The sequence below is a fragment of the Mytilus galloprovincialis genome, chromosome 10 (genome assembly GCF_965363235.1).
Source record: "Mytilus galloprovincialis chromosome 10, xbMytGall1.hap1.1, whole genome shotgun sequence".
Classification (NCBI taxonomy): Eukaryota; Metazoa; Mollusca; class Bivalvia; order Mytilida; family Mytilidae; genus Mytilus; species Mytilus galloprovincialis.
This window is the reverse complement of record NC_134847.1, coordinates 63,885,534-63,911,980: the sequence shown is the minus strand read 5'-3', so window position 1 is coordinate 63,911,980 and position 26,447 is coordinate 63,885,534. Positions and strand designations below refer to the sequence as shown.

The 26,447-nt window shown below is 31.8% G+C and overlaps 1 long non-coding RNA gene across 2 annotated transcripts; it reads left to right on the top strand.

The window, feature by feature from the left end:
• The first annotated feature begins 468 nt into the window (after window positions 1-468).
• LOC143048103 (uncharacterized) lies at window positions 469-25,228 on the top strand. Of its 2 annotated transcripts, none has more exons than XR_012969740.1 (11): window positions 469-602; window positions 13,388-13,537; window positions 15,280-15,436; window positions 16,656-16,759; window positions 18,573-18,727; window positions 19,263-19,431; window positions 19,853-20,077; window positions 20,810-21,036; window positions 22,348-22,529; window positions 22,894-23,045; window positions 24,959-25,228. It is a non-coding gene; the product is annotated as an uncharacterized LOC143048103 (long non-coding RNA). The 2 variants fall into 2 exon arrangements; XR_012969741.1 differs by lacking the exon at window positions 469-602 and adding an exon at window positions 10,998-11,088.
• Window positions 25,229-26,447: the final 1,219 nt, after the last annotated feature.

Here is a 26,447-nt window from a genome sequence, read left to right as displayed (position 1 = left end):
GATACGAGGGGTAAGATTGTTATATCACTGTATGTCTTGATGCTAGTAGAAGAGGTTGCAAAACGTCGAAGCTAGTGCAGTGACACAACCATTGCCAAAATAAATTTAAAAAAAATGGATTCTTTCTTGAAGACAATTAAAATGTATTTGAAGGAATATCACAAATTCATCACTAATCAAAAGATTTAAAAGTTAAGTAGATTACTTTTTTATTTAACCTTAGATTTATTTTTATATAGCTGCAAGTGCATCTTTCTATACGCTGTTTATTTTAAAACCCCTATGCTTTCCTTGAGTAAATAAGAATTAGAAAAAAAAATGAATCAAAGAATTTAAATTACTAACACGTATGCATAACAATCTCCATTTTCAAACATATGAAAATGAAATACGAAAAGAGAAAATGTATGTTTGTTACAATGTTATATGTCAATCATATTTTACGGCATTACGCCACGGTGAAATAGGTATAGCTTAAATATCCAGCGTTACAGTTGTAATGTCAGTGTCATAGAATAAGAATATCTCTAGATAGAAACTGTAAATAAAGTTATCGGACAGTAATTCATTTTGAAAGACAATTTGATAATATAGTCTAAAAGGTAAGAACATTATTTTGTTGAACAGATCTCACGAACCTGTTTGTTTTGAAGAGTAAGAATTTATCAAACTATACTAAGTTTTAACAACTCAATAATAAAAATTTCTTACATTAGTGGAATATTTTGTTACTAATTACTTCTAAATGTATTTTATTTGCTGATGGGCAAAGGGGCATTAGCTACGAAGTTGACAAAAAAATCATACTTTAATAGTTTTGTTTCAAACATGTATAAAGGCGGAATCGTGAAATAGTATTTCGCTATTAGCAGTCAGTTTTAATGTATGACATGGAATCAAACAGACCTAGAAAATTGCTCATTATACGATTGCACATGCTTCATGTTTATTAATATCTATGTTTTGCATCAGATCATATGGCCTACAGAATTCTTCAGAGACCATATCGACGGTTTATTAGATGACTTATATTCTAAAATACTCACGAAGTGTTGATACAATGTAACGACTCAATGCATTGTTAATTTTTGATTTAGGACGTAATGGAATTTGAATAGACGTTTAAGTATGTTATAAACAAAGTATCAGATTTTGAGTCGAATCGATGAACATGAATTTAACAGCTAATCCCCTGCTAATACAGCGGTATGGGTTTTTCTCATTGTTGCCTATAATTGCTTACTCTACATCGTTTGTATCTGGTGGAGAGTTGTCTCATCGGCAGTCATACCACATCTTCTGTTTTGTATATTGTATAATTACTCAATAAAGCCAAGTATATACACTGCAATGCTAGCCTGTTTCTTGCATATGTTGGCGATAAACGGGAAATAATGCATTATAAGCATAATTCAAATATAGTATATAAATTCATAATGCTTCATTTATTTAGACGCATCCGATTTAGCCTTATTATCATATTAAAAAGGAGATGCGGTACGCTTGCTAACTATCCACTAGAGACCAAATAAGGTGGATGTAAAAATCAATGTTGGACTTTTTTTTCGCAAAAAATAATTCTTTAATCTGTTTACTTGTGGTAATACTGTATCCATACATTTGATATTATAGATATGAATATGTTCAGAATTTTCGTAATCCAGGCCACCATAAGAAAAACACATGGACATTTAAAAGAGACCTGTAATTAACGGTTATGAATCTAGAGCTAAAACCTCCAACAAAACGTCAGTTTGAAATTTTTAGCTATTGCCATCACGTAACAAGATTCATATTGTCGATCACGATCGATACCGTCCACCATCGTAAAAGGTTGCATGAACCGTTTGCTATGATTGAGGCAATTTCTTTAGTTTGATATCTTGGGTTGATCAGTTAATACTTGATATTCTGGGGGTATGGGGGATAGGGCATGAGGATTTTTTTCTGACGGAACATTTAGTTTCACCCTTTTCGAGTATCGCTAGTTATTTTTACATTTGTACACATTTATATCCTGCATTTTGTTTGGTAAAATATTATTTTCATTCTGTTTTCGGCAAGGTTATTAATTTTTTTACAGTTCTTAATAGGTCAGAGTATTCATATTTCTCTAATTCTTCGTCAATTTATCCCTTTCTGCACCCATTGTATAAAAAAAAATAATCAGATTTTGGTTCGTTTGATCTCAGTACTTCATTGGTTAAAATCCGATTATGACGTCGATTTTTCTTGCTTTTCTCTGAATTTCCTATTGTGACGGCATGAAAAAAAGGCGACCATGCCTGATGACGTCACATAGAAAGAACACATCTTTTTGCAGATCATTCAAAAAGAAGGAATAAGTTTGCCTGCATAATGTTAGAAAATCATTAGAGAAACAGATTCCACCACCAAATCTCGTTTAATACGATGTTTATCCACTCTCGACAGTTAAATTTTGGATATTTAAAACGCTCAGGCAAGCCTCGCGTTTTAAATTTGAAAATTTAACTGTCCCGAGTGGATAAATATCGTATTACACTCGATGCAGTGGTAGAATCTATATATATATATATAGCTTATATAGGAGACCAATAATGGGTTATATAGTTTTATAATGAATGATGTTATTTTAGCATTGTAGCTGATGACTTCAAATAATCTCTTAACCAAGAAAATGTGCATATACCGTAAGAAAAACAATAATTTTGAAGGAAAAAAAGAAATGTTTCCAACGTAAAAATTCAGAAGTAAACAAGGGAAACTAAATGTTTAATTGAATAGTTCTATTGGATTGAAAAACAATTCAAATCATTTTTCTTTTCGGCTGATTTAGACAGTCGTCACTCATGGTTATGAAGACGACGAGGGTTTGTAAACTCAAACCTTGAAATACATATGGTTTAAGGTAAGATAAATTTACAAGGACACGGATTTTAAAAATGTGTAAAAGCCGTCAATAAAGCATAAATATTTTGTTTAAACAAAAAAAAAACAAAAAAAAAAAAGATGTAAAATTAAAGTGACGGAAGAATGGTTGTGAATGTCTTTAAGTGTATATTAGATATATGTTCTGATGGTTGTCCACAAAATAGTTAATTTTTAAACAAGTGTGGTCATTTCATAAAACAAAATCCTTTATGTGATCAACATCTTAAGATATATTGATATTCGCTTAAACCTGTTGCGTATGCAGTGACCTTAACCACGATACATTTTGTTAGAACTTCAACAAACGCAGTGAGAGGGAAAAATTGTAATTAAAAGAATTAAATAAACTTGCACTGGAACGGTAATAGTGTCAATTGATTCTGAAAGAACATTTTACTACACTAAATCGTATAACAACTGTTTTGGCTTATGGAACGCATAAAAAATAAAAAAAGATATCCTCGCTCTATCAGAAAAACGAAAATAAAATAAAAAAAAAAAATAGAAATTGCCTCGATTGTCCATTTTTATTTTATATCTCAAGTTCGTTCGAAAGATAATTTTGTTACATACAAAGATAAAGATATTAAATCGTCAACAGAATCAACCTCAATAGTATCGAAACGAACCTTATCCTTGATTTCCAAACAAATATATTTACACTACAAAAAGTAATATATAAGTAATGTTATTACAAAAATGGCAATGTGTACACAACAGTTAGGCACAGCGCATGTTGTCCCAAAACAAAAGGTATCGGGGACGCGTTTTCTTGTTTTCGTGTTCATTTTACTTAATTCTCATTTATTATTTACTGTTTTCTATTGTTGAGGATGCATTTTAAATAGAACCTAAAGTAAACAACAAAATGTAGTAAATCGCAAATAGCAGAAGAAGAAAAAAAATATGACAGATAAATGTTCTTTCCTTATAGTGTTATATTACAGTTCTATGAATACTTGCAAGTGTTCCTATTATCTCAACCCAATGATCTGATCTTAAAGCATTGTAACCAGTGTCTATCAAATATAATGACGGGTGACAAACTTAACATTCAACTCTCGTGTTATTCCCTTTACAAATCAATGACATTGAATGTGTCTTTTTAAAACAAAACAAACCGTTTTTAATTATGTTTTTGGAATAACCTCTGTCAAGTAAGGTCAAAATTAAAACATTGTTAGCAAAAAATATATACATTGTTAGAGCGTGTATAAAGGTCATAAACAGAAAACTATTATGTCATACCTACATCTAATTTGCTTGAGGACGTTCCAACTTAGTTTGAGTGCACTTACGTAATTTATTAATTGGAATTTACAGACAATTAATGTAGCATTGAAGTCGTGCCAATACCGAATCAAAACCTACTTCGAGGATGCAAGATGTACATCTTTTATGTTAGTACACGGGAAAGTTGAAAGTTATGTAGGGTAAATTATATTTATAGTACGGTCTCTATTGAGATGTTTTCGACTGTACAATGTTCATCATCTAATCTACGTCAAAATATATACGAAAGAAGAAATATGTAGTATTAGGTCAATATCAGAAAATATCTTCGTACATAAGATCTGTATGCAATGTATTATGCATTCAGATCTTCTAACTTCTGACATATGATGCTTTATATAAACATTTTTAGCCAACACAAAATTTGCATCAAATACTATGTGAATTGTTTAGAAATAATAAAGCATTATAATCCCATTCACAAACATCCAATTCGGATGTATATAGATATAAGAAGATGTGGTATGAGTGCCAATGAGACAACTCTCCATCCAAGTCACAACTTGTAAAAATAAACCATTAAGCTCAAAGTACGGCCTTCAACACGGAGCCTTAGCTCACACCGAACAGCAAGCTATAAAGTGTCCCAAAAATGACTCCTGTAAAACCATTCAAACAGGAAAACCAAAGGTCTAATCTATAAAAATAACGAGAAACGAGAAACACTTATGAACCATATCAACAAACGACAACCACTGAATTTCAGGTTCCTGAGTTAGGACAGGTGCAAAAAAAAAGACAGCGGGTTTAAACGTTTTAATAAGGCGCCAACTTTCACCCTACCCTGAAACAATAGTGTAACATCACAACATAGAAAGACACACTATAAAATATTAATTGAAATGGCTTAACTCAATCAAAAGACATATTTTAGTTTCTTATAAAAAATGAATTTTGTTTTAAAAAAACAGACGTTTAAATGAAAGCAGACGTCAAGACCGAAAACAGACACATAATTAAAAACCAGACGTTGAAATAGAAAAATAGACGGAGGTCTTAAACGAAAACAGACCACTTTTTAAGACAACTTCGACAAGTTTGAAATAATTTTCAGACCAGTGGCTTTTACGTTTAATAAGATTATTGTTTGATTTGTCTAGATTTGATTATAGTTGCTTTATACATATACATGTATATACATTTGAAATTAAATCGAACGATTTCAAAGTATAGACTCTCAAGAATTTCGTTTGAATATTCTTTAAACACTTAAGTACACGGATGTCTGAACCCAATTTTAGATTTAATGCAAGTCAAACTTTTTTTTCATATTTCTTTAGAAATAAAGTAGTTTCATTAAGAATAAATTATAAGCTGATATTAAAAAAATATCACCAACGCGTTATTTATTACATGTATATTAAAAAACTGTGTTGATCAGCATATAATAATAGAAATAAAAGAAAATACTGTCTTAATATTTTCCGTTTTACTTTGTCAATAAGACAATTGAAATTAACAAAAAAATATTAAATATGGCTATATCAAACCTTTTCCATCCTCCTTTACCTACTGCACTCTTTACGGCAAAGTTAAATTATGTACTTTCGTGTGATCAAATTGCGTCATTAGTCCAGGGGCCTGGTTTTCGAAAGTATCCTAAGATATGTCATAAGATATATCTTAGGACAAATTTTATGACATCTTATAACATACTTTCGAAAACTTGGCCCCAGAATTTTACATGAATTAAGCCCGAACTTACAAGTTCAAAATCTCATCATTTAGAGGTTGGTTAATCGACTTATATGTTGATGATTAAATTAATGTGATGACCCAGCTGATAAACCATTTTCTCTGATGTTTCTATTTTAGTAGAAGAAGATGTAACATTGTTCCCTGTGATTATCTTATTTGGGCATATAAGGACCTAACGGGCGAATTGGTACTATCTTTTAGTGTATCTTTTTTTAAATGGTAACATCGATATTATTTCAAAACGTTTTTCTCTATCGTCAAGCTCCAATTTGTACCGGTTAACGTCAAAACATTAAAGAGGTACTAAAACATGTACATAACAAGTAATTCTTATCTAAAAGGTTGAAATAATAGAACAAAAATGCAAAAAAAAAAAATCGATGCAATTTGGTCCACTAATTACAGAGATAATTGCGTGTAAAGTTCAACAATATTTTTAGCTCTAAAAATAAATCTACCGAAATTGACGCACAGTGGGTCATTTCTTCGGCTTAATTAACTGTTAATTAGTAATGAACTTTCTCCTGATCGTTGATTAAAAAGCACTGCCAATGAACTTCGCTACCCCTTCAAAGCTCATTCTCTATTATAACCAATTTGTCAAAGGAAAAAATATGTTTCAGAAGGGAAGTCTATTAATAACGTGTTTCAATTGAAAAAGGGGGTGGGATGGGTTGGGGGTAATTCAACATTGGGTTTTCAACTAAAAACTATGTTCCTGATTGTAGGAAAGAGAAAAAGTAACGATCAATATATTATATTCTAGCTTTTTATAAGTTTATTTTAAATTGATTATGTTTACATCTACGTGAAGATTCATAACATCTTGACAAGATATGACGGTAGGGCTTCTTTTCCATGTTTTAAAAGTTGCAGGTTAAAACCCTGATTCAAAATATTTAGAAACGGGTAAAATGAAATCATTTAAAGATGGCAAAAAATTTCATGTGAACGCCAATATGACTTGTAAGACAACAAATCTTATTTACGGTGTCACATGTTCTGGTTGTCACGAAAATTATATTGGACAGACCGGGAATAGTCTCTGTGAACGGGTGCGAGTTCACAAAGAACAAATAAAACACCCACAATACAGAAATTCGCCAATTAGTGCCCATCTTGACACTTGTGGTAAAAAGCATTTTCAAATAATGCCTTTTTTTAAATGTAGACTGGATGAAGCATATAGAAAAGAGATGGAACGTTATTTCATAGCAACGTTCCGATCGAAATTAAATCCAGAGAACTTTTAATAACGAACAATGGCGGAACGTCATAAACCTCCTTAACGACGTCGCCTATAGCGACACTACATCAGTTATCCTGAAGAGTCCCAATGGAAGGATGAAATCGATAGAATGGAACTGTTAACTTTTTACTTATTTTATTATTTTATTTAATGAAAATATATATGCGCATGTAAAAATTATTTTTTACGCCTATATATATATATATATATACAACTCGTCTAAACATCAATGTTAGATCTGTAAATTTTTAGACGAGTTGTATATACATAATGTACACAGCCATGTATCACCATCACTGCTGGTGATCTGATGGATAAATCTGTTGTAGAGTTGTCACTGGCTCAGACGTACTTATATATATATATAACAAGTCTAAAAGGGTACAACATCACCAAAAAACACAGTAAAACGAACAATAAATTAGATATTTCGGATAACAGATATCATTCCTCGGTAATAGCACGATGTCAAATGAATCATGTCAATTCAAATTAAGACTCTATCAAAATCTTGAAATTTATACAATTTAAGCGAACGCTGGTACAATTTCCAAACACGGCACAAAGACTACAAAGATATGCCAAAATGAAAATAGTTATTTACCTTGTGAACTGGCACAACTCTAAATTCCCAAAGGTGGTGACAGTTGAGATGTTAAACAAATGCGTTGAAATACAGTGCCAATAAACAGTCCTGACCGATTTAAGCTGGTATACTATTTAAAATATGAACTAAATTCAACATCAGACTTAACAACCACCGGTCGTTTTATACAAAAGGAAGAAACTGTCCAATTACAAGACCCCTCTTAAGAACTTTTTGATAATATCACCTTTCAAATAATTGAGGTAAACCAAAATTGGGACTCCGAAAGGAGAAAACAGAGAGAAAGGTTCTGGATACATCAGCTACATACTCTTGAACCTGATGGACTTAATGAGAGGGATGAAAAACAGTTCTACCCAAAACCAAAGGAATAAATCCTGAATTTTATTCTATTTAACTAAAACAACTATTTGTTTAGATTTAAAAATTGTTATGTACAATAAACGGCAAAAATATGTTTTATATAGACCATCAATAAATGTGTTAAACTTTTACACAAATTTTGTGTAGCTCAAGATACAAAGATATTTGTTGTCATGCATCCGATTTCACCTAGATAGATGCACACGCCCGAAGAAGCTAATTTGTTTAGCGGAATATTGCGTGAATAATATATAAAATATAGTGTGTTAAAGTTACATTCTTAGACACTTATATAATTTAATTTAGTAACTGCATCAGTTTATTTACAAACTGATCCACACCTAGATAGATTGAATGTTGATTGTTGCTATTTTTAGACACTATATATATATGGGTTCGAATCCCGGCGAGGGAAGAACAAAACAAATTTGCGAAAGCAAATTTACAGATCTAACATTGTTGGGTTGATGTTTAGACGAGTTGTATATACATAATGAACACAGCCATGTATCACCATCATTGCTGGTGATCCGATGGATAAATCTGTTGTAGTGTTGTCACTGACTCAGACGTACTTATAAATATAATTATTTTCTGTGACTGTATCTTGCATTAATTTGTAGGATCCTTTACTATAGATAATTGAGCTGATCTGTAACAATAACATCTCCATGCCTTATATATCATATACTGTAGTACAACGCTATATTAAAACTGACAAGGAAAGGTAACACACGGCCACCGAAAGCTTTATTATTGTGAAGCCCAGGTGGTCGTGTGGTCTAGCGGGACGTCTACAGTGCAGTCGATTTGGTGTCACGATATCTCAGTAGCATGGGTTCGAATCCCGGCGAGGGAAGAACAAAAAATTTGCGAAAGCAAATTTACAAAATATATATACAACTCATCTAAACATCAACCCAACAATGGTAGATCTGTAAATTTGCTTTGTTGTAGAGTTGTCACTGACTCAGATGCATATATTAATCTGACTATGTGTAGTGACAACTTCAAATTATACCTTGTCCATCGGATTTCTTATGGTTAAGAAATACAAGGCGTTAGAATATGTATAAAGTGCCTAGAAAATCAACCTAACGATTTTAGAGTAGATCTGATTCGTAACTTCCTCCCCGAGCGGGGCTGGAACCTGTACTTTGTATTTCTAACTTCTACGACAAAACCGCCTAGCATTGCGCAGACACCTTATCCCCTCCTCTGACTATAGCTTATAAAAATAAGCTTTCGTTTCGGGAGGTGTTACCTTCTCGTAGGAATTAAACAAGGATATCTGATACAATACACGAAGTATTCTTTTTAGTGTACAGAAATGATCATCTACTCATCTCTTCAGTATAATTCAGGATGCTAATCTATTTTCAGAAGCATACAATCACTGTAAATTAATATATATGTATAAGTCTGCCTATGTGTAGTGACAACTGCAAATTATACCTTGTCACCCCATTGTAGTCTTACAATAAAAATACAATTGAGAATGGAAATGGGGAATATGTCAAAGAGACAACAACCCGACAAAAGAGCAGACAACGCAGCGGGAAAATCCCGCACCTGGAGGTGGTCCTCAGCTGGCCCCTAAACAAAGGGCCAAGTGTGCTTTTCTCATCACTTGGCGCCCGTCGTCCGTCGTCGTCGTTCGTCGTCCGTCGTCGTCGTCCGTCGTTGAACTTTTACAAAAATCTTCTCCTCTGAAACTACTGGGCCAAATTTAAGCCAATCTTAACCACAATCATCATTGGGGTATCTAGTTTAAAAATGTGTCCGGTGACCCGGCCAACCAACCAAGATGGCCACTATAGCTAAAAATAGAACATATGCGGTAAAATGTAGATTTTGGCTTATAACTCTGAAACCAAAGCATTGAGAGCAAATCTGACATGGATTAAAATTGTTTATCAGGTTAGAATCTATATGCCCTGAAATTTTCAGAATAATCGGACAACCGGTTGTTGGGTTGCTGCCCCTAAATTGGTTATTTTAAGGAAATTTTGTCATTTTTGGTTATAATCTTGAATATTATTATAGATAGAGATAAACTGTAAGCAGCAACAATGTTAAACAAAGTAAGATCTACAAATAAGTCAACATGACGAAAATCATCAGTTGACCCCTAAAGGAGTTATTGACCTGAAGCTGAAGCTTCTGGATTTTTTCGCTGTGTTGAAGACCGATTGGTGGCATTCAGCTGTTTTCTGCTCTTTTTCAGTTTATTGTCACTTTGACACATTCCCCATTTACATTCTCAATTATCAGTACTCTTATAATAAATTAAAATAAGAAGAAAAAAACACTAAAAAACCATTAGAATGAAGAAGTACGTCAACATATACATAATTTTGAAATATGCACTGTAAAATTCAAATCAATTATCATATAAATGTAAATGTTTTTATTTGTAAACAGGGAAAATAGATAACTAGTGAGCTTCTTACTAATGAAATGAAAATCCGCCTTCATGTACTTTGCATAAAGAATGGAAATATTCTGATGTTACATCATGTTTTGTTTTAAACCCTTCTTTACTTGTATCAATCAGGAAGTCCAACTTTAATATTTACACCAATTTTTAATCGAATTTCTGTAAACATTTGACCTTGATTACCAAGATTTCCGCATATAGAGATTATTATGGTTAATTGATTAAGCCGTGTAAACAAAAACATGCTTTGACATTGTCTAATTACTTTCATATAAGCCATAAACAGAACAGGACATTCAAGGTATTTTTTTCCATCGTGACACAAGAAAGTGACCTGTATGTACCTTTTTTTGTTTATAGTACTGTGGGGTTGCTGTCGCTCTTACCGTGTATACCCAGTCTCTAAATTGTTTTTTGTATCATGCAAATATATCCGCACATATATCACTGTGTTGAACGCATCATTTGGCATATTAACTATGTTTGACATGGTTGGCGACTTCGAAGCTTAGAAAAACGACAAAGGTAAGAAAAAGTATAAAAACAATTTTTTTAGAAAGTAAACACCAAATAATATTTTGTACTGAACGGAATGATCCATAATTTATTTCCAGATAGAAGAAGCAGACGTAACCATTGCACAGTTTTCTAAAGGCTCCTGAGTTTTTTTGTCGCAAATTTTGAGGCTCAAGACAAAAAATTCTTTTCGGAAACCTATTTCGGTATTTCGTATATAGAATCGACTCAATATCATAGAACTACAGCTAAATTCGAATTAAAAATTTCTTGGTTTAAATGTTAATATTTAGTCTAAATGTAATGTTTCGCATGGGATTGCATATTTTGCATCACACAGGGGAGGGTGAGGGGGATGGTTGTGGACATTCATTAACAGTATTGGATTGCATTTATAAAGAATGAATCTACAAGGAACCGGATATTGTTCGAATGAAAAAAAAAAAATAGAAAACCGCTAAATAAATATTACATTAATTAGAAATAAGCAGATTAATGTCCATTCATGTCTTCTTTTACTTAAACATCAAATTTACAAATAAGCCATATGTTGCAACTGTTGTGTTTCCTTTTTTGCTGAAAAGTTATGCAGTTGAGCCTCTTGTTGTATCTTGTTCATTCGAACATTTTGTTCTTCATCCCATTTAACCTAGAAAAATCACAAAAAGTACTGAAAAAATTATTTCATTCCAGTCAGTATTGGAAATATATAACAGCTCCAATGCAGAGGCTGAATGGTCTATTTTGTAGTAAGCATGAATTAGAAACAAACAGAAGACAACAGCCCCAAACCCCCAACTAAACTAAACAAAACATATAGAAAAACCGCACTTACAAAAACAAAGAGCAAGTGTTCATAAAGTATAAGCAGTTTCTGTAGTAATAGAGTCACTCTAAATATCGAAAATAGGGAAAGTATTAGATACATATAAAAGACGGATTAGATACAAGTAAAAGAAGAATAAGTAGGATTAGATACATGTAAAAGAAGGATCAGATACATGTAAAAGAAGGATCATGTACGTGCAAAATAAGTATCAGATACATGTTAAAGAAAGGTGTATTACTATTGATAATGATGAAAAAAAAATCTTCCACCACGGCATTCAAATTAAACTTGTCTGCTGCAGTTCTCCAAAACCGAATTTCAGATTTACTTTAAATGTACAAAATACATTTCAACGATGGATGTTTAAGAAAACAGAACACTGGGTTCGTCTACTTCTGCTTGCTGAGAATATATTTTTTATCGGAACATTCCGTGCAAAAAAAAAAATCCTGCTTTTACTAACCTTAAAATAATTCATCGCTTCGAAGCCTCCACACATCTGTAATTCACACGTTACCATTGGTTATAATGGTATTGGTTTGTTCTAACCTAAAATTGCCTACTTGGCATCACCTCTCCAATTCGTTGCGCAGAAAATTTTGGCAGGTATGAATTTTGTATTTTCAACAGGAGCCGTATTTATTGGTTATAACTCTATATAATCTGATAAACGACGATTTGTATCTAGTATTCAGACGATGGAAGAAATATCAGTACACATAATAAACTTTTAATGTCCAGATTAAAAGTATATTCAGATAGATGTCCCATTGTTCTTCGGAACCGTTGAAACGGATTTGATTCAGGTATCGCAGATCAAATTTATTCATTCATAGTGTGTTAAATTACGTTTTTTGATTGAGTTAAGCCTTCCAATTGATATTTTATCGTGTGTTTTTCTATGTTGTTATGTTATGCTATTGTTTCTGAAAAAGGGAGAAGGTTTAGTACCATTAACACGTTTAATTCCGCTGCACATGTTTGCACCTGTCCTAAGAATCTGATGTACAGTAGTTGTCTTTTGTTTATGTAATTTATACGTGTTTCTCGTTTCTTGTTTTTTATATAGATTAGACCGTTGGTTTTCCCGTTTGAATGGTTTTACACTAATAATTTTGGGGCCCTTTATAGCTTGTTGTTCGGTGTGAGCCAAGGCTCCGTGTTGAAGGCAACGGATAAAAAACGTCCCAACCATGTCTTTCTTGTTCTTGTAAAGGGACAGGACATTGAGTTATTAGAAAGAAAATCCTCTACTATTTACCATACTAAAGTAAAACTTTTAACTCTTTACCGTCAGATCGAATGGAACTTTTCACAGCTCAAATTCCATTGGCAACACTCTTCTTTGGTGCCTTCTTATTCAAATTTAATGAAAAAACATAAAAGGCCGCCTATGGAATCTATGGCAATTTTTCTTATTGCAAATTGAATAGTTTGCCGATTTTTTGTCCATTTAATGAAATATGACTTTTTTGTCAGGACCAACATGAATTACGACAAGCTACTAATGAAGATCGGAGGGTTTGGCCGTTTTCAGAAACGTATGCTGGCTTTGTTAATAATTCCTCCATTTTTGGATCCCATGACGTCATACATGCTGACATTTATTCTTGGAGATCATAAGCACAGGTAAGTTTTTTTTTAAATTGCAATCGGAATGACAGACAACACTACCCGATAAAACACAGAAAAATGATTACTGATAATTACAATACGAGATAAAATACAGAAAAATAATTACTGATAATTACAATACACTAAAGAATAAAAAGGAAATGCTATTAATTTCCAACGTAATTATTGGAGTGATAGCCGGTTATCCGGTGTATGTAATGCTTGTTAAAGACCAAGCAGCTTATTCATTTCTACCAGTGATTTTTCCTTAAAATTTTGTGTGAAGGTATTTCATAATTGGAGGCACAAAATATGATGAAAAAAATTGGGGGTCACCGACTTAGTTTTGTCACTAAAGCAACCTCAGTTTCGTGTTTTCCCGAATATTAACATAATATTTGCTTGTTATCTAAACTCTCAAAAAAATCCTTTATATCAAACCTAAAAGCATAATTGGACGTTTGAAACCCACATATAAATTTCCAAGAATAACAACTATATTCACCTACTTTATTATCCGGTAATACAAGAGATCAAATGCATGTATCAGTATCAGATCTTATGATGTTGTTGCCGCACAATACTAACCTTTAGAAACACCATCCGTCGGAATGGAAAATAGTTTGAAATAACCTTTCACGCCGCTTTTTGTTTTTTAGGAAAGTCTGTTCTTGTCCTCTGCCCCTCATTAGCGAAATTATTGAAAATAAAAAAAGAAATGAAAGATGGCACTAGCTAACTTACAGTGTATTTGGATCTATCAGACTAGATGTGTGGGTTTTTTGCGTTCATTTCAGAAGTTTGCCGTAACGAACTAATTCGCTAGTGTTGACAGACGGACATACAAAAGCATGGACGGTCTTCTTTATACCGTTATTTTTCCCGACTAAGACGAACGTATAGAAATTATTCCATCTAGTTTGTGAATTCATTATTTCTGAATATTTAAGATATAAGAAAATGAAAATTATAGGTATAATATATAAATTAAAGCTTTTGATTCTAAAACGTTAAACATCTATCATAAAATACAATATCTGAATACTACCTCACGTGTTTTGAATAAATGAGAAAGTAAATATAAAATACAAAAAGTTTTTAATACAAAAATTAATTTAGAAATAATTTTCCGTTGAAAACTACAAAGTAAGATTTCTCCAACAGGATAAAATATAATAAATCGAATTTCTCATTTTGGAAATTAAAATAAAGACAAGGTTTATTTTTTATTATTATTTATTTAATAAATCGACATTCACGATCTGTATATATCAGGGGCCTGTTTATCGAAGCACTCTTATGATTAGGACGTCTGAATATGAGGTCATGAAACCATCCTTAAAAAAAAACCCGGTTAGATAAAACGTTACAAAAAAACCGTAAAAAGCCACAAACAGTTAGGGAAATTGTACAGATTTACATCTTGTTCAGCAGCTGAGAAACGATGCAATTGTTATTTCTCTGACTTAAAGAAGAAAAAAAGAAAAAGAAAATACCAAGGGCAATAAAAAAATTAAATGTCGAAAAAAAAAACCAAAAAAAAAAAAACAAGACAGCAAAATTGAAATAGCTTGTTTTTATTGTCTCAATATTAAGTTAATATTTAAAACGATAGCATTTTAAAAATATGTCTGCTGTAACCACAAACTTCAGGCTAAACGAAGAATTAAATTGTATATGATGAGTATGGATTGAATATGGAATAATTTGAAAAGCTTTCCTATAAACATGAATTAATTTTTCAATATATATTGCAGTTGCAAAATGCCAAACACCATGGGGGATCCATTTAACAGTACTCTAAATATGGCTGCAAACATTTCTGAATGTTTTATATATCGAAATGAAAGTACAACAACCTGTAATGAGTGGGTGTACGATCAAAGTCAGTACAAATCTACACTTATTTCAACAGTAAGTATTGCATACAATTAAGTTTTTGGTATGCTAGAAAACAAAAAACTGCAATCTTAATGATCCTTAATGTACACATATCAAATAATTTGGAATGCATGATCCTCACGTCCTAAAAAACGAGGATTACACTGATGAAATACAAGGAAGTACAAAGTATAAATCATATGCTGGGTATAGTTTCAAACAAACAGTAAATACACTCTGAGCTGGCATACGAACGCACTATTTTGAAAAAAAGAAAAAAAAACTGATTTGGTCTTTACAGTCTTTAAAAAATATTTGACATTTTGTAATCATTTCATTTATATTACTGTAAAACGTATTATTGGTACCATCAAAATTTTAATTCGCTTTGTTGCCATAATTCTATGTTATCTTTTTTCCGTGTCTAATATGTGTGGATGTGTGTTTTTTTTTTTGGTTTGTTTTGTTTGTTTTTTTTTTTGGGGGGGGGGGGGGGGTACCTCTATAAAATAGTTCATAAGATGTTACTTTTCGCAATTTCGTTTTTTCTCAAAATAAGCTTTCGAACGTGTTGATTGTTAATGTTAACATATTTTATTGAAGAAAATCTTAATATATAACTACAAGAGTGAAGACATAAATACGAAATATACTAGTAATGCAATAAATTGGGTAAGGAAAAAAGAACATTGATTCTCTATAAATTCGTCACCCTAAACTCAAAAATAAAATTAAGAAACTATATAAATAATACGATGCGACGTAAGTCCCAATGTGGCATCTCCTCATTCTAATCGCAATGTATAAATCTAAAACAATTATAAGTCAAAGTATGGCCTTCGACAAGGAATATTGGCTTACATCGGAATATTGGCTTACATCGAACAGAGTGCTATTAAGGCCCCAATCTGACTTGTGTAAAGCAATTTAAAAACAACTGTCTGATCTTTATAAAAAGAAATGAAGCAAAAACACTTATATATGAACCACACCAACGTCAATCAGTGAACAACATGCTCCTGAGTTAGGACTGGTGCATTAAAAAGAAGTGGGATGAAACGCAACAGGCCAAATAGCAAACGAATATGTACGTTAAAAATACAGTCAATAAAAACAATAACATAAAGATTGTTAACCAAGCAGTATGCTCACAACACAAAAAAAAATATTTCTACATTAGTATTTTACATTCAAATTGTTAGTTACTGTTAGAGCTTGCATTAAAAATTATTCAGGCATTACCATTTTTCAGTTTGATATGGTATGCGACAACAAATTTGTAAGAAGTCACACGATGCTTTGTCATTATATTGGAATTTTTTGTGGTGCCTTCACATATGGAATGTATTCTGACACGTACGTATGCACACACGCGATCTGCAGTCGTATAGAGTACACATAATTGAAAAGAATAACAAACAACATGGCTACAAAAGAAAACACAAACAAAAAGAAAGCAAAGGTCTTTTAAACAATAAACAATCATTAACAACACAAAACCTTACGAACTTAAGCGCTGCAAATATTATGAAGGTTTGCACCTATAGTTATATGCGTCGTAGGGCTTACTGATGACACTGACGCATCATGTTTTCTTTATCAGCCGCGCACATGAGAATATAGTTATAAAGGTCGACTTGTAAAATGTAGATGTAAATACAAGAGTGTCATATTCAAAATCGTGAAATTTAGTATAAAAAATGGGTACTTGACTTTACAGGTCGATGCGCCCTTGAAATTAAAACTCGTTATAAATGAGAAGATGTGGCCGGTATGATTTCCAATGAAACAGCTCTCCACTAGACTAATCATACGCTCATCATTAAGAGGATTTTTGAGATGTCAAATAATACTACTGAAATCCGATTTTTTTTCTTATCTTATTTGAAATGTACGCCATTATCATATTTGAAGATTTGGAATCACAATGCTAATTTCTGTATTGTCTTTAGAGTGTTATTATATTTTAGCTACACTAAAAGAGGGACAAAAGATACCAGAGAGAGAGTCAAACTCATAGATAGAAAATAAACTGACAACGCCATGGCTTAAAATAAAAAAGGCATTAACTGTCGCATATATTATGAAAATAAGTTAATGTGTTATAATTGCAAATGAGACAACAATTCACCAGAGACTAAATGAAATAGAAGTTAAAAACTATAGGCCACCCTATGTCCTTCAACAATGAACTAAAACATATTCCATAGGTAGCTATAAAATGCATCTAAATGACAAATAAAAACCATTAAAACGAAAAAACTAACAGCCTTTTTCATCTACAAAACAATGAACGAAACCAAAATATGATATACAGTAACAAACGAACACCTCTGAATAACAGGTCCTTACTAAATACACCTTATCGCTATTTGTCCGCCATTGCTGGAAATCACACAGGTTCCCGTAAAATTTTGACGTCATAAAACAAAATGTCTGACGCCACAATGGAAAAGTGATTGTTGTTGACGTCAAAAGTTCAAGCGGACGGGTCAGCCGGGAATAGCGATAAGGTGTATAGTACATACACATACAGAATGTGGCGGAAAACATGTTTTAAACCGCAAACCCTTCCCTAACCTTGGTCAGAGGTGTAACGGAAAACATAAGAACAAACTATAAAAAAACACACCTGAAAAGTGTTTAACTCATCAAATCGATCGAAAGTAGAAACAAAAGTTAGAAAAGCATAGACCGGCCTTGGCAGGGTATTTTTACATCCTGCAATAAAAAAAGATATACAAAGTACACATCTGAGAATACTCTCAGTCACTGATAGTTAATTGAAAGCCAATAACACATAATAAAACATTATGTATCTAAGACTAAAATATCAAACAGAACACATCCAACATTTAACGAATTTAGTGCAAAGACGTCATTAGCAGTTCGAGACAAAAGACCTTGTACAATGCCAAATTACAGGTATCGTGAATATTCATATGTATATAACCATACTTTTTTTTTATTTGGTTTGAATTTACTGATAACAAAATCAATATTTTTACAAATAAAATCAACATTTAAAGACACAATTACATTGTCGATTTTGATTGTGAGAGATAATATGTTTCTTATATAATAACACTAGAAGAACCACGCTGTTTAAACTGATTTTTTTAATTTGGTAACCAAATCACACAGAATTATATATTTTTTTTAAATTCAGATTAGGTAGACGACCCGTATTGACAACATCACTCATAGGAATGATGTTACCAAATTTGATAAGGTCTTTTGTTTCCTCTCTTCCACTTGTTGGTTTCCTGATATTTGCGAACGGATATTTCAGTATGCTCGTGTATCAGTCAGGTTATGTTCTAGGTATGCTGTTTACATTATATATCGCAGTTTTTATATGTGATTTTTTTTTGGGGGGGGGGGGGGGGGGGGGGCTATGTTTAAATGTTAATCTAACAAAAATATGACAACGAATTTGAAGACTAATAGAATAAGAAGTAAAATTCAACAAAAAACATTCATTTTATTTTTAATAACGCATTGCTATTACAGTTAGCGAAAATTAAATTTTGCGATTCTCATTTACAATTATTCAACCTAACGTCCATTATTAAATAGTAGTAACCAATCTCATAAGTACTGCTGGTAATTTGTTTATCTTATTTGTATATATATATATATAATTGTATATGCTCGGAAACGGGCCCTTTAATTGGATTCAATGAATAATCTTATTCTTATTCTTATTCTTATTCTATGCGCATTATTTCGTGTGCCTTTATAACAGATGGACAATTCATTTCGAAAAGGAACAATATATCAGTCCACAATATGTAAGATATAAATATGTTGTGTGCATATAAATGCTATTCATCTGTTCAGATGTTTTTCGTTCTAGCTACCGAATTGGTGGATCCATCTAAAAGAGTGTTCGCAAACTTTGCCTACTATTTCTCCTTCTGTATTGGAGAATACGTGCTGGTAATTTTTGCCTACTTTATCAGGGATTGGCGTATTCTAGGCTGGTCAACATCAATAGTTGTTGGAATATTTCTCACCTCATTACTGTATGTAGATATATATCAAGTAAAATCATAGCAACTTAATAGTTTTATTTTAAATACAATAAAATAATAAAAATACTTTGGACAATTTATTGAAAAGAAGGGATGTGGCAAAACATTTCAAGAAACAAAATCACTACGCGTACATGGAAACACAAAGATAAAAGGAACAGTACTACTATTGCCGTTCTTCATTTGTCAGAAATGTCAAATTAATAGACTCGATAAAGCATTTAATTTTTGTTTTAATTATGATTAAATATAGGCAGAATTGACAATATAGATCTATTTTAACTCGAAATTTTAACAAGACGAAAGTGCGTTTCGTCTAAAATTCTAATCAACAGGGCACATAATTTTTAGCCCCTCACACGATTTTCTCTTCGAAATGCAAATCATTATATTCAGAAATACTATATTTCAGATTCCAGAAAGAGTCGCCACGATGGCTGATAGCTAAGAGGAAGTTATCGAGAGCTGAAATGATTCTAAAGGATATTGCAAAAGAAAATAATGCTAATTTTGACATTGACATTCAGAAAATTAAGGTTGATGAAACACAAGAAAGGGTTGCATTTTGTACAGCAGTCGGAGAGCTTTTCAAGTCAAAAGTTCTAACTGTTCGATTGGTTATATTTATGTTTAATTGGTAAGTACTTTGAAACAATAACATAAACACGTTTGTAAATCAGCATGTACATCAATCAATTTATTAGCTGTTTAATGTCGTGATATAGCAGCATGGGTGAAAGAATTGTTTTTGAACGTCCGATGACAAATATTGTCTACATATAAGGACAAGAACGTCTTAATGTGACATGACTTTGAACCAAGTTTTATATTTGACCGACATGCTAAGCCGTATATGCAACGTGAAATTTCACAAGCTAAAATATAGCAGCTGGACATGTTACCATACCCAGACACATACTTATGACTTTGAACTGATCAGTCTGTTCTTACTACTTAAGGACGCACATTTAGCAGAGATGTAGCTAAAAGGTAAAGCATATTGTTTGAAAAAACATGAAATCGAGCACACGATATCATGCACTCGAGACAATCATGAGACCATGATACCAAGCGGTATATTCCTTTCATGGCATGCCCAAGCAAAGCAATTTTTCAAGGTCGTTAAAAACTTCCATCATCATCAATAAGTTACGTAATAAACGAAAATCTAAGGAATAGCAAAAGCATAATCAAGTCAACAGTGAACACTGACATCTCAATAGAGTTTAACAATGCATGTTTTGTGTTTAAAACTTTTCATTTTGTTATTGTTTTTGTTTTTTATTAAATGTTTACTTGATATTTGTAGACTTTCTTGTGTTATGATAAAATGTAGCTTTGTAATATAAAATTGTAATATGTTTTACAGGTTTTCAATAAGTATGACTTATTTTGGGATCACAATGAAAGTTGGTAACTTAGGTGGTGATGTCTATGTTAATTATTTAATATCCACGTCAGCTGAAGTAATTGCCTTATTCATATGTCTTTATGTGGTAGAAAGACTTGGAAGAAAGAAAATATTCAGTTCTTCTATGTTAATCTGCGGCATTGGTTGTCTGTGTACAATATTTTCTTCTTTGTACGGTGGCCCATGTAAGTAGAATTATGGACACTTTTAAAAGCTTTAATTGCAATCAAAGTATAATAAAGACTTCTGAAAAAGCCCCGTAATTACATAACTTTAATATATACATGTATGAGCTTTCTTAACATGCCGATAACGTACGTATTTGTAAAGGAGTTAAACCAATGTGAACATTTTCCGTCGATGATTTGAAATACATTATATTATGTACAATTCATTTCGCTTTTCCGTTTGTTTAATAGATGTGAAACAAATAGTATAGTTTTCACTGTCAATAAGTGGAGGTGAAATTTTTGGAACTCTATATACGCAAACGATTATTATTTTTATAATCAGGTACACTTCATAGCGACCCAACATATACTTGCTTCGAGACTTTGTATCATAACATAATTCGTTGGTGTTTTATTTTATTTTTTGGAGTCAATGACTTTTTTTCATATTTGCTGTCTATCTTTTTTAAACGAACGGTTTAAAATGCACAAGCTGCATGCAAAAAATATGGCGAAACAAATGAAACATTTCCACAGTTTCAATCTATTTAAACTTTTATTTGCGAAGAAATTTAAAGGTACCGGTGAATAGACTACACACAGAGCAATAGCTATTGTATTCACTCAATAAAACATCAGAACTGAAAAAAGTTGAAATAGATTGCAATAGCAGATGAAAATGTAGAAAAATTTAGTTTGGTTCGCACTAATATCACCAATTGTAAGATACTTGAAACTGCTTGTTCCACATTAAGATAACATACTTTTTCGTCGTTTTCCATTCCCACTATTAGCTCTTTAAATTCATCATATATTTCTCTGTTAGTTATCAATGATAACAGGTGATATGATCATAGATATATATACGATTTTTTTCGCTATCGTCCCATTGGAATTAATACCTGGTTTTGCATTGATCCAAATCAATTACATAAACTATGATAAATACATAACTATTCAGACTGATAATTTTTAAACTGAATTTTACAAGCTTAATTTATAATCAATTCGGCTTTGTAAAATATGACTTATATCTATTCATTATGGAACTCGAATGTTAATCCACGAATGTATTAGCATATAGCAATGTAGTTTCATGTAGATACGACAAACCATGTAGAAGGAGTAACAATGACACGGTTCGTTCAATCAACATTTATAAGTTAAAATGAACATAGATAGTAATACCAAAATGCACTTGGAAGTCTATACTTCTTTCTTTGCATCTATTTTGTATTTGAATGCATTTAAACCACGTCGGACAAAAACTTTGTATGCAAGGTATAATAACATAGTTTTTATCGTATTTTCATTTGTCTACTACAGCCCTTCACTGGTTGACGATAACCTTAGCTATGATAGGAAAGCTCACAATAACGGTGGCATACTTTAATATTTATCTTATGGTAGCGGAAAATTTCCCAACTAACCTCAGATCATTTGCGATTGGAATTTGCAGCTCATCTGGGTATGCTGGGTCAATGGTGTCTGCATATGTTGGTGATTTGGTAAATATGTATTTTTTTAGATTATTTCCAATCTTTTTTTTATGGTGCCCATTTTTCGAAACGAGGAAAGAAATTTTGACAAGATGTTAATATATATATATTTTTAATTTTACCAAATCAAAACCAATTTTGTTTTCAAAACTCATTTAATTTCCTGCTTTTATGAAATATGAAAAATCCATAAACATGAGAAACATGCTAAAATGAAGGTTAGATTTAACAGTCAGAATTATAATAGGAACACGAATAACCATAGAAATAAAATAAGATAAATAATGATAGCTTTTAGGTGACATTTCACAGGTTCTTCATGTATCAATTATAATTAGTTAATTTCCAGTAAATTCATTTCATATATTTGTAGGGTGTATTAGTTGATACAAAGTTTGGTGTTGCCTTACCGCTGGTAATATTTGGTGCTTTTGGTATTTGTGCTGGTTTACTATCGTTCGCCCTACCAGAGACTAAAAATATGCCATTGCCTCAAAGTATACAAGAAGCTGAAAATATTTCAAGGTCTGTATTTACGTCTAAGCAACAAAAACCTTAAATCAAAGGAATGGATTTCTCAAATGATTCTATACTTTAAACCATTTGCTCATAAAAATGTCGTTCATAAGATGCATTTAAAAAAGAAAATAGCTGTTTCAGATGAAACATACGTAAATAAATGAGCAATATCTCAAGGGATTTCATTAAATTATATCTTTTCACCTTAGCATTCAACCTATCAAAATAACTTTACAGTAAACACATAAAATTCTCACTAGAATAGTTAACATGATGCATAGTATTGAAAGTATCCTTAGAGGTTTTTTTTTCTTTACACTACTTACATTGATGACTGGGCTTCGACTGTATTTTAACAGCTATTTTGTAAATAAAGGCAACAGTAGTATACCGCTGTTCAAACTCATAAATCCATGGACAAAAACAAAATCGGGGTAACAAACTAAAACTGAGGGAAACGCATTAAATATAAGAGGAGAACAACGACACAACACTACAATGTAACACAATGTAACATAATCTAAAATATGTGATCAGTTTAAAATTCAGTCAAAGAAAGCAAATTTCTATTTGTCATTATCATAATTGTAAAGAGCTGAGAAAAACACTAAACACCAAATAAAATTCATAATATTTTATAATTACAACAAATGGCATCTCTTTCAATTGATGGGAAATGTGTTAAGGAACTGAGAATGAGTATTAATAGTTGAATATATCACGTGGAAAAAAATATATAAAGAAGATGATGTGGTATAATTGCCAATCTCACAGCTCTTTCAAGAGACAAAAAATGACACAGAAATTAAAAGTCATCGTATGGCCTTCAACAATGAGTAAAGCCCATACAACATAGTCATCTATCAAAGACCCCGAAATCACTGATATAAAACAATTCAAAAGAAAACTAAGTAGCTTGAAGTCGTTAATCGACATACTATTTTAATGTTTTAGATACGACACACACGCTGGACAGATTTAAACACCAAAATATAAGTTTCAGTGGCAAAACAGTTGTTTTTTTATACGAAAAAAATATTTAACTTTACATTATCGGTAGTATAGACAACAACAAAATACACGTCAAATCAATGTTAAACAGTACCAAATAATATTAATTTACGTTTTCTGATTGAGTTAAGCCTTCCAATTGTTATTTTATCGTGTGTTTTTCTATGTTGTGATGTTATACTATTGTTTCAGATAAAGGGGGAGAAGGTTTGGTACCATTTAAACGTTTAATCCCGCTGCAAATGTTTGCACCTGTCCTAAGTTAAGAGTCTGATGTACAGTAGTTGTCGTTTGTTTATGTAATATTTATACGTGTTTCTCGTTTTTTGTTTTTTGTATAGATTAGACCGTTGGTTTTCCCGTTGGAATGGTTTTACACTTGTAATTTTGGGGCCCTTTATAGCTTATTGTTCGGTGTGAGCCAAGGCTCCGTTTTGAAGGCCGTACATTGACCTATAATGGTTTACTTTTATAAATTGTTATTTGGATGGAGAGTTGTCTCATTGGTACTCGCACCACATCTTCCTATATCTATATAGCAAAGAATCTTCACAGTTTTGTCAGTTTTTATGGACCTCACATTTATTTATTTACCTCGGAGTTCAGAATATTTATTTACCTCGGAGTTCAGAATATTTATTTTCCTCGGAGTTCAGAATATTTATTTACCTCGGAGTTCAGAATATTTGTTTTACTTTTTCAAGTTCCATTTATAGCTTACAGAAATTACAACTACAGTAATAAGTGTATAGATAAATCAAAATTTGACAACAGTTCGTACCCTAGGATATTGGCGAATCAGTTCTGTTGTAGTTTCTTTTTAAACATAATACATTTTATAATCCTGGTACCTTTGATAACTATTTATTTGTATATTTATAAACAATCATGTTCGACTTTCGTTGCAGGAAACAATACAAAGATGGCGGATCTGTCCTGTATAGGAATGGTGCTGAAAGTTGTTTGTTAGTCACAAAGGACTGAAATACTTAAACGAATATTTTTTGTGTTATTAAAATTTGCTGTTACAAAATGATAGAAATTATTATAAATTACGGAATGTATCTCTCTAATGCAAAGCTCTGATTCCTTTCACGGATTCGGCTATACTTTTTGGACCTTTTGGATTATAACTCCTCATCCTTTATATAAGCTTTGGATTTTAAATATTTTGGCCACGAGCATCACTGAAGAGACATGTATAGTCAAAATGCGCATCTGGTGCAGGAAAATTGGTACCGTTGATGTTATTAGATAATATAACGAGAGGTAACAAGAGAGCATACTAACATTTTGCATGCTTCTTCGGTAATAAATGGACGAATTCGTCCAATGTTTCTGATCTAATTAAAACATGATTTTGAAACAGCACTAATTTTTTTATACAAATATGTAAACCAAATCCAGAATGTAAGAATATTAGTTCATGTTAGATGACAGGTTATTTACACAGTTACAATTGTTTTAACTTTACGGGTTTTATTAATCGTAACTTCATTTAAGATGATTGATGGAATGCCATCACTAACAGGACTTGCTTAAATGTGAAATAATGTTTACATATTTGTATAGGGGTAATTCTATTGTTAAAGGTGATTTCTCTTCAGGAATTCTTCTGGCCAGTGAGCCATGGCGTTGTCTGTTTATTTTCGATTGATGAATTTGACTGTTCCTCTGGTATCTTTCTCCCCTCTTTTATATTAGATTTGTTTTAAAAGCTGTAAATCGGTAACGCTATCAACTTCAGTTTTCTTACAACCCCACTGAATTTATGTATGAGTATACTGTAGGCCATTTTGGACAAATTGTTTAAAAGTCATGAATCTATTTAAACAAATCCGGGTCACAAACCAAAAACAAAAAACAAAACAAAATTCTGTCTCTTGTTAATAAATAACATACCAGTTAAATTTCCATCTTTACAGTTGTAATTGTTACTGATCTGTGTCAATGTTATTGAATTAGAATTTCTCTCTAGATAGTAATTATAATAACGATTCATTTTGAAAGAAAATTTGAGTACGTAGATTTAAAGGTAAGAACTTTGTGTTGTTGAACAGATCTTATGAACCTATTTGTTTGAAAAGTAAGAATTTAGCAAACTATACTAAGTTCTACCAACTTGATATATATAAATTTCTTACAAAAGTGGAATATGTTGTTACAAAATACTTCTAAATTTGATTATTTGAAGATGGGTAAAAGGGAATTAGCTACGGAGTGGACAAAAAAATCATACTATTATAATGTTGTTCCAAACATGTATAAAAGCGAATCGTGAAATAAGATTTCGCTATAAGATAACAGTTTTAGTGTATGACAATCCAGAAAATTGCTTATTATACGATTGCACATGTTTATGTCTATGGCCTACAAAATTCTTCAGAGACCATCTCG